The sequence below is a fragment of the Genypterus blacodes genome, unplaced genomic scaffold, assembly GCF_046128005.1.
Source record: "Genypterus blacodes isolate CSIRO-AG114 ecotype Tasmania unplaced genomic scaffold, CSIRO-AGI_Gbla_v1 ptg000299l_1, whole genome shotgun sequence".
NCBI classification, from domain to species: Eukaryota; Metazoa; Chordata; class Actinopteri; order Ophidiiformes; family Ophidiidae; genus Genypterus; species Genypterus blacodes.
In genome coordinates, this window is record NW_027467090.1 from 225,001 (window position 1) to 235,000 (window position 10,000).

The window sequence follows — 10,000 nt, forward strand, 5'->3', positions numbered from 1 at the left end:
GTTTAATATTTAATTCATGGGGCTGGAACGTTCAGAGTTGATATGAATTGGATGGCGATGCTGCACCTTGCATCGATCCGCTCGGCTCAGACAGATTTCAAAGCTGGAAATTGAGCGAAAATGAGGAGGAATGTTTTGTTTTGTTTTGTTGTTGTTTTGTTGCAGGAGTGCTTCTCCTGGTGTGAATGCTTTAGAGTAGTAGTTTTCCTTATTTCCTGCTTTCAAACATCCCAAATTGAGAGAATAAAGAGTCCTGAGCAGGAATTAAGAGCCCTAAATCCAAAACAATGTTCAGTGGCCCAGCTTGTCAGGAGCCTCATCACAGTTTATAGCCTACAATTATATATTATATTGGGTGTTTGCTGGCTAATGGGCCTTGAATGCTAATGGCTGACAGACGCATGATGGATCAACCGCACCGCCGGTTGGCTTTTTGCTGCCGAGACATCAAAGGGGGAAGATGAAAAAATGAGTGTGTGTGTGTGTGTTCACAGCCGGGGCCTTACATGGACGAGACGAGGACGCAGCTCTTTGACGCAGAAGCTTTGGATCCAAACAGAGACAGGAGTTAGACAGGAAGAGATGCATTCCGACACAAAACCAACAGGAAAACATCGATTAGCTTCAATGATGACGCACATGAGAGGCATTCAGGAATCAAGGCTACGACGCAAGCCACTTCTATCTTGCATAATAAATACTGACCCCCCCCCCCCTCCTCTGCATCATCTGAACCATGATCCGCGGCGTCTAATAATTTCCATCCGGCGCGCTGACAGACACATTAGGAGGATGGAGAGTAATGAGATCCTCCGCAGCCTCTGCAGCGCCGTGCGGAGCCCTGCTGAGTGGAAAAGACTCACTTTGGGCTCCTATCGGGCGTAAGAACACGGGGATGGCGGCGGTGTGGGAGTGTTTGCTGCCTGAAGCGGCACAGAGCAGAGCAGACTCCCAGAATGCTGCGTGGGCGGTGCAGCCCATAAAATCAGAGCCATTACAGGCTATAAAGGAAACACACACACACAGCTTGCTTGTTATGACTCCATGAATATTCACCTGCTCTTGATTTTTCATCCCCACTTTATTCCTCTGAACCTTTTCCAGACCTTCATTCACTTTTAATACACAGAACAATCCGCCTTCATGCCTCTCAGCCCACTAACTCTCCCACTTCCTCTCACCTTGAGTGGATTTACAGGACATTAAAGACTGAGCTTGGTCATAATCACTTTACACCTGTAGCTTCTTGTAATTCCCAAAGTGTCCCGCCGGAGCGCCGGCTGTGTAAATCCCAGCGTTTTAATGTTTGCTGCTCTGCTGGACTCTTAACCATAAAAACAAACCCACTAAAACGTCGATGACTGCGTCGGTGTTTGGGGGAAAATAAAAGGCACAGGGTGAAATCATCTAATCATTCTTGCAGTTCAAACAAGTGGCGAGGACATAATGTCTCTCTCTCTCTCTCTCTCTCTCCCCCCCCTCCCCCTCCGGCCCCCCCGTCCCCGTCCCTGCATGCCTCTTTGCCAAGAACCAAGTTTTCCTGAAACACCTCTCTCTCTATCTGCACGGCCGTTTGCTCGCCCGAGAGGCTCTTGTGAGTCTCGTTTCAGATGTCAAACCTGAAATGAAGAGTTCCCCAAGTCCTTCAACTTATTTAAACAGACCTAAGAGTGGGAATATGACTCAATGCTCAGATTGGCGGACAAAGATAAACACTATAACCACACAAGTACCTCAGTCGTTCCTGTGGACCGTTAGAATCCAAAGGTCGCACCGATCCTGTGTCCTTAAACCATCAATAAAGTCCTAAACACCCTGTGGAGACATATTCCCTCTCTGCAGCTCATCCTCTGCATATCTGCCTGTGATCTGATGCTTTACTGTGAAGGGACGGATGAGGGTTAAGAGGGAGAGCATGAGAGGGAGACGCAGAGGAACTATTAGACGTAGACCAGCAGAGGCTAAGAGAGGAAGAGGCGGAATCCCCCAGCGGACCGGATTCAAGTCATATAATACTGTTATCAGCGCTGGCGTCCTCCCAGGGTGACCCCGCACACACACACACACACACACACACACAGTATGCAATGTGGGAATTAAACACATGGACTGGCTGTCACATGTGGATGTGATGGAGAGGAATCACATCAGGAAGCAGCGGCGGTACGGAGAACGTACGAGACGTATTCATTTCCTGAGACATGGAGGAAGTGAGAAAGTGAATTATCAAGTGTGTGGTCCATCAGCATCTGAAGTGAAGGAGTCCCATCGAGATCCTGAGAGGGTATTTCATTTTAAATACAGGTCGGTAAGCCGCCAATGCAAAGGCAGGATGACGCCGGCGATGACGCACAGAGCAGAAACCACTCCATTGTATGTTTGCCTGTCAATCAGGTTTCAGAATCAACGCTGGCATTTTAAGGTCAGACTGGAGTCGGAATCTTATGAATAATATATCAGCGAGCGAGAGCGAGGCCAGGTGAAGTGTTTTCAGATTTGTAAGCTTTTGTTGCCGCAAACACAAGTAAGCCAACATCGCCTACTGCAGAGTGCAGAGGATTCAGAAGGAGAGAAGGAAAGAAGGAGAGAAGGAAAGAAGGAAAGAAGGAAAGAAGGAAAGAAGGAAAGAAGCTCATTTGTTCTTAGAAAAAGGATACAAATATTCTGCTGTAAACACTGAATGTGACAGTTTTCTTGCTCTGCTGGAGGAAAGAAGCAGGGAGCTGAGGGGAAACAGCAGATGGAGAATTTTGGAAGCTAAATCCAAACACCATGTTTACGAATCAACAGCGGGATCGTTGGACCCGGTTCAGAATGTGCTCCACTTAAACACAGCAGCACAATATGGCGCCAATCAAGGGGGCGGGCTTTCATTCAACCCTGTCATCATGTCACAACGGAGCCCGGAGGCGGTTAGAGGGAGAAACATTTGAAAATTTTCTGAACGAATGAATGAAATTGTCTCATTTCCTCTCTGAGCTCCTGAGCTGCGGACATCAGCGAAGAAGAAACACTCAATCCTGAGTTGATGCTTCATTTGGTGCAGGTTCTAACACTAACACACACACACACACACCAACACACACACACACACACACACACACAGGGGTGTCGACCTGCATGAACGTTCATATCTGCTGTTGCTTGATTTCCTTCCGTAATGTTATTTTGCAGCTAGAAACAGATGTGACTGGAGATAGAGGCAGAGACGGATAAGCTCCAGTGTCCAACACGTAAACAAGATGGACCTCGTATGAACGCGGCTCAGGCTAAGTTCTGAAGAACCCAGTGAGTGGAAAGCCTCCAGTCGGGACTAAGCCAGGTGAAGAAGAAGAAGAAGAAGCCGACCCTGTTTGAAGTTCTCAATGTGATTAGAACTTGTTGGCTGGCCGACGTTGAGCTGCCGGCGTGCACATGACTCACAATACACACCGCGCCTCAATTCACTCAATGCTTCATTAGCTCAGATTTCAGATATTCTCCCCCCCGTCTCAGGATCCTCCACTAACACCCGGGGAGGCACAGATCAGCCCTCTGAACTTCTGCATCCCTGCACAAACCCAAAAGACCTTCACCTCTACAGATACATGCTTTTTCCTTTTTATCTCTGCCGATACTAAACAAAGTGCCATTTTTGGAGAAGTAAGCGAGCAGAGCAGGGCAGAGGTGAGGAGAGGAGAGGAGAGGAGAGGAGAGGAGAGGAGGGTCAGTGGAGGCAGCAGAGTCCTTCAGGTGAGGAGAAACTCACACAGCCAAACATCTGCACAGGCACCAGGGTTGATTGTTTCACGCCGTCGCTATGTGACCACGAAGATCAATACCAAAATTCAGGCCTTAGCAAACAAAAGTAGCTGCTACTTGCCAGTTGAGATTTGATCCCGGAGAGTTCACACCAGGAATCTGAGGCCAAATCCACATCCTGGATCTGTCACAGGAACATATTTGTCTTTCTCACTGGTTGGGCTCTGTGACATAACGCTGCCTGCCTTTCTCTCATTCTTTCTCTCCCTCATTCCTTCTATTTTTCTTTCTTTCTTCCCTTCCTTCTTTTCTTCTTCCCTTCTTTCTTTCATCCCACGGAGAGCGACCTTAAGCCGTGAACACAGTTGAACCTAAACACACAGCACCGCCGTCACCTGACGCACGTCAAACTGTCGCTCCGCTCAGAAACATCTATAAATCAGATCGACTCTACTGATCTGGAAAACATAATCCAACAGCGCCGTCGTGCCACATTAGCCTCTCCACCTCAGCGTTCCCTTTACTTTGAACATTGATTTGGAGATGTTACAGTTGGCTGCTAGACGCCTCAGCATCGTTACTGAGTTGATACCTGAAGAAAATTGCAAGAGCCCTGTTTGGATGGATTGATAAGACACTGCTCTCTCTCTCTCTCTCTCTCTCTCTCTCTCTCTCTCTCTCTCTCTCTCTCTCTCTCTCTCTCTCTCTCTCTCTCTCTCTCTCTCTCTCTCTCTCTCTCTCTCTCTCTCTCTCTCTCTCTCTCTCTCTCTCTCTCTCTCTCTCTCTCTCTCTGTCTCTCTCTCTCTGCCCTAATATTATTTCAATCATTCCTCAGTTCAGTTCACCGTCCAATCCCATAATACACTCTGGCCTGGTAATATGCAATTACTAAAAATATAACCCTGTGTTTTGGATATTTAACACATTTTCAGGAAATCTCCATCTGGGGCTCAACAGTGACCTCCAGCACATCCCGATTTTAATGAGTCTTCTAATTTGCCATCTGTATGCAAACTTAGCGAGGTGCCAAGCGGTTAGTCAGACACTAACCGCTCGCCCAACCAGCCAGGAAGTCGCTCATTTGGATGTATTTACGGCTCGTGAATGGGTGCTGCCAATCATTCCCTCCCCGAGACACCCCTGTCCCGATATCGCACGCTGCACTTTCTGATACAAATGTTGTCAATTTCATGTTGCTTTGACAATTTCATTAACTTGCCGGGTACATAAGCCAGTCTCCCTCTGTCTCTATGCACAGAGTGATCAGTTGTTCCTGCTGAAGGGACACCATACACACATTTACACAACCTCCTTTCATTTAGGGACACACTGTGAAAGCTCTGCTATGCTTCAGTGTTTATAGAACACAGATATCCACATGGACTCTGCCTTGCTGCAGCACCGCCGTGCACGCTCAGTAAAAACACCCTGCTCGGTTTGGATTGGCTCGCACCCGAAAGGCAACAAAAACAACAACAAAGACAACAGCCGACTGTGAAACATGGATGGCAGCCAAACACTGGCTTATCAGCCGTGTGCTTTGGGTGGTTCATTCAGACACGTTAGATGTTGACGGATGTTAAGCAGTTCAGCATCTATGGGTTTGGTTCAAACGGAAGTGCCAACATCAGATTTTGCGACTCTGCTTCCCTTTATACTTCAAAAGGGGACATGTGCCCTTGCAGTGATCATCATACATTATACCCACATGACAACGCATGAGGATAGCTGCAGCACTTTTCATACTTCAGCTCCTCTGACATTAAAGGAGTTGAGCAGGTTGCGTGTGAAATAAATGGTGAGAGTTTTTGCCTCGGTGGCTCGCAGGAGCAACGTAGGCTGGTGTGAAATGACAATAATGCTGTGACTTACACTTTCTCTCTGTTCTCCTCATCCTGAACATGCTCTTTATTATTAGACTGAAAACAAGCAAATCCAAAGTCTGTAAGAAATATGGCAGGGAGTTGTGGATTTGTTTTAGCAGAAACCTCCTCCTGCCTCCTCCGCCCTTCTCTACCTGGGTCCAGATGCAGATGTTGCAAATCACGTCAGGAGACTGAAGCCAACCGTGAAAGTATCCAAAGTGCTTCCTCCGTTCCTCCATGTATTTCTCAATGGTCTCCAAAAAAATACATTATAATAAATCCTCAGTAGCTGCGGTGAGAGAGGCGAGCGTGATAACAAACCCAGGGATAATGAACCGCTTTCATACACTGCAGGTGTGTGTGTGTGTTCCTCTATTCCACGTGGGAAAGCTGCTGCTGCTGCTGCTCCCACTGTTTGTCAAGGACGACTATAACACTTAACACACACCACTCACTGTCCCAGCAAATGTTTGTATGAAAATATGACCTGACCATTGTTGTTCTATTGGACAGAGATGCAGAAGCAAAGAGGGAAGATTAATGCCACAAAGTAATGTAGGGCCATCGCCGCCATGCAGCCTGAGGCGACTCTGAGTATTAAAGAGTAATCCAATGATGATCTAGACTTTATGAGCCACACCTGTGTGCTTTAATTCAGCCCAGTGTCATAAATCCAGCCTGAGCCAAGCTGGCAGGGACGGCTTTGTGTTGACACAGTGTCACTGAGCTGTCAGAGGTCGTTGTTGTGGTCGTGCTTAGTGGTGCTGTTATATAAGACTGCTCTCTCTGTGTGTGAATGACAAACACATAACATGACATAAACACAAGGGAGTCTTCACATTTGTTACTGTAAATGTGTCAACTTCAGTTTATGGCAAGAGTCTTTTCTTAATTATATTTTGAACAATAAAAGTGCCAATTTCAGTAGAAAATGAAGGATTCAATAATAAGAACACATTTCCCGCCATTTCTTTGGGTCTTGATGGTGGCAGGTGGTGCTGATCAAAGTACCAGATGTTCCTCAGCCTCTAGTTCTTCAAGGGGATCCCCAGACTCAGATGTAATCCTCAGTCTACAAGTATATATAACCCCTCTATCACGATCTGGCTCTGCCTCAGGGTCTCCTCCTACGCTTCCCTGAGGCGTCCCTCATGAGCGGCTCACACACTTCCTGTGCTCCTTTCACTGCAAAGGAAGCAGCTTCTCACTCCATACACCTCACATGCTATGATGTCACTCTGTCTCTCACTACCCAGAGTTCATGATCAGCCAGGGTACAACTGCAGATGACGCACAAATCCACCTACAGAGCTCAACCAAGCAGGTATGACAAAACCTGAGTTACAAGAGACGTTGACTTATACATAAAGATGAAAGCTTTAAATGTCTCCTGATCTGCTGATAACAATATTCTGCCTTCATACTCAAAGAGGCTGTTCTGGTGTTGGCATGCTTCATGCTGCACTCCAGTCTCCTACAGTATGAGGAGCATAATGGCCTTCATCTTAGCTTGGATTGGGTCCAGAATACTGCCAGGCACCATGGCTGAAGGACCTGTCCATCACAAATCCTCCACAGCAGCCCACAGGCAAACAGAATTACAGCTGATGTGGAATTTAGCGGTGAAACATGAAGCCATGTAGGCAGTGATGGACGGCTGTAGAGTCCCTGGATGTTCTGTAATTACAGGTCAACATCTCCAGACTCTATGTGGTCTCCTGCTCGTGTCAGACATCCAGAACCTGTCGCTCTCACAAGCTCGCCGGAGAGACAGAAATGTGTTAAATTCCTCAATTGAAGCTAATTTATCTTCTGTGATTTGCTGAGCACGACCTAACCTGATGCCAGTCAACTTCTAATTAGTATTAGCCAAGTGTAGCCGCCTCCGTCTGCCAGAGAGGATCTGATCCTGTCCGCCTGCCAGAGAGGATCTGATCCTGTCCGCCTGCCAGAGAGGATCTGATCCTGTCCGTCTGCCAGAGAGGATCTGATCCTGTCCGCCTGCCAGAGAGGATCTGATCCTGTCCGCCTGCCAGAGAGGATCTGATCCTGTCCGCCTGCCAGAGAGGATCTGATCCTGTCCGCCTGCCAGCAGGATTTGATGGAGCGTTTTCATTTGGGTCGGTTCCCTTCCTCCCAGGGAGCTCATTTAGAGACGGCCCCTCAGCAAACACATGTGATGCTAAATATGCTGACTTCATTATTGGTTCTATTGCACCCTGATTCAACATTTGTGCTGATTAGTGTGTGCGCTCTGTTGTGTTTCCGGGTTTGTGTGCAATGATCCAGAGACTGATGGAGGGAGATTCATAAATCTGCTCAGGTGCTTGACTCATTATAACGGTAAAATAATCACAGATGCAAACTAATGAAATCTATGTTACTAAACACACACACACACACACACACACACACACACACACACACACACACAATCAAGCAGAAGCAGTAATGCCGATGACAGGAGGAGTAGAACTGAAACATTCATCTAAAAAGTTTATATAGAAATATTTATATTTGAGTATATTAAGCTGATTAATTTCATATAATTAGGAGCTACAAGTATCAAGAAAATTATTCCCCTATGAATATGCAAATGTAGCTAAAAGGTCCTCCACAAATTAGCAAAATCATCGACTCAATCAGAGGAGACGTTGGTGCTATTTATCCTAGTCAGACTCTTCAGCTCTGGTTGATTTAATCTGAGGAACATTTGTCCTGATAGATCCTGAGGCAGAGCAGGGAGTAAAGGATGCACCTCATGATTAATTCATCTGCAATCCACCAGTTCAAGAAATGGAAGAAAAACTTTACTTTCTGTGTACTAACCAGTAAAAACATCAGCGCTTTCCTATCGATGTGTTTTCCTGTGAAGCGTTGGCGTCACGATTATGGAGGATGGCTGCTGGATTGAGGCTCTGGTGCTGGTCTGTCTACCAGCCGAGCGGAGGAACTTCTGCAATGTTGATCCTGGAGGAAAGGATTGTGAAATATTACCGATTTATTTTTTTACCACTGACTTTATTTCTTTTCCAAGGCTGAATTATTGAAATTCTGCAGGAGCAAAAACAACAACAACAGAAAAACGATGAAGCGAATGGCTGGATGGATGGTTTGTTACTATTAAATGTTCCTCTGTCCCTCACAAATCACACACTGGAGAACAAAAACACAACACAAATCATGTCAACAATTAACAATACTACACTGCCAACTAGTAGAACATCACAACGCTCCCCTGTGCCACTTTAATGTCTCATATTTTACTTATATTACAGTTGCTTAAGGCTCAAAGCAGTTCCTTTTCTCATCTGGTAATTGAATATGAAGATAAAGAGCAATTCGAGACGTTTAATCCTTTACATTCTCATCTTTATTCCTTCTTTTGTCTCCTAATCACCCTCTCCGTCTCTTTCTGCCCTCCGCCTGTTGTTCTCACCCATCTGTTGCTTTCAGTGGGATCTCTGTTCTACGAGGAGCCGGGATCAGGAGGAATGAGACGTCTTTGATCAGATGTGACTGAGTGTTGGATTGCGTCTGCGTTTCACTCTGGGCTGCGTCGGTTCAAATCAGATCGCCTCCCATGTATCACATTCCACAATTGCATTTACGCGTTTCAAATGCAGCCCTCGTTCGCCTCGCCGTTATCACCGGGCGTCCCTGCGGCCTTCCTCCAAATCAGCCCTCATACGTACACGATAGAGCAGCTCGGGTGAGGGAGGAATGGAAAAAGATGGGAAAACAACGCAAAAACAGCCAATAACAGAAGAATCCAGGATGAAATCAGATTATTACTGGTCTGTTTGTTTGTTTACTTACTTTAATTAACAATTTAATGAAAACTATTTCCTTGTGGAGAGATTCAGGGTGAAAACGTCCCCTCCTCATCATGAATGTGGGTTTGCTTTACGTGGTTTCACACTCGACTGCTGAGGAGCACGATCTGTTTGTGTATGAAAACGATACAGCTCCTGAATAAATGGAGCAAAGGGCGGCTGGAAGACCGAAATGTAATCGTTTATCCTTTGGCTGAAGGACGGCTGATTCTGAGTCTTTGTCATATTTTGACGGACAGCCAGTCACAGTCTGTCTGCTTCTCTGGCCTGAGGATGAATGATGGGAATTTATGCGACTGAACACAAAGCGCCTGTGAGTTGACTCTGCCCGGCCTCAGCACAGGAGCGATGAACGCCACTGTTGGTCCTTTAAACATTATCAGCCAAAGCCACCTGACAGGTGTCTGTGGAGCGGCGATAACAATCACGGGAACGGCAACTAATTAACTTCCACTGACCCCACCAGGAAATTAAAGGAGGGAAAGCAAAGTAAGACAAACGCTGGCTGATTCACCAATACCACTGTTTGCTCAGCGGCCACTCACACTCATCAACCTC

General features: G+C 46.5%; 1 protein-coding gene across 2 annotated transcripts in view; it reads right to left on the reverse strand.

Annotated features, from left to right (window-relative positions):
* Positions 1-10,000, reverse strand: part of chrm3a (cholinergic receptor, muscarinic 3a) — a 69,399-nt gene that overhangs the window by 15,254 nt on the left and 44,145 nt on the right. The window contains exon 3 of one of the 2 annotated variants that reach the window (XM_076137185.1): positions 8,436-8,576. The exons of the other annotated variant lie outside the window; for it this stretch is intronic. The gene's annotated coding sequence lies outside the window, so the exon portion shown is untranslated. The remainder of the gene's footprint in view (positions 1-8,435; positions 8,577-10,000) is intronic. 2 annotated transcript variants of the gene reach the window in all.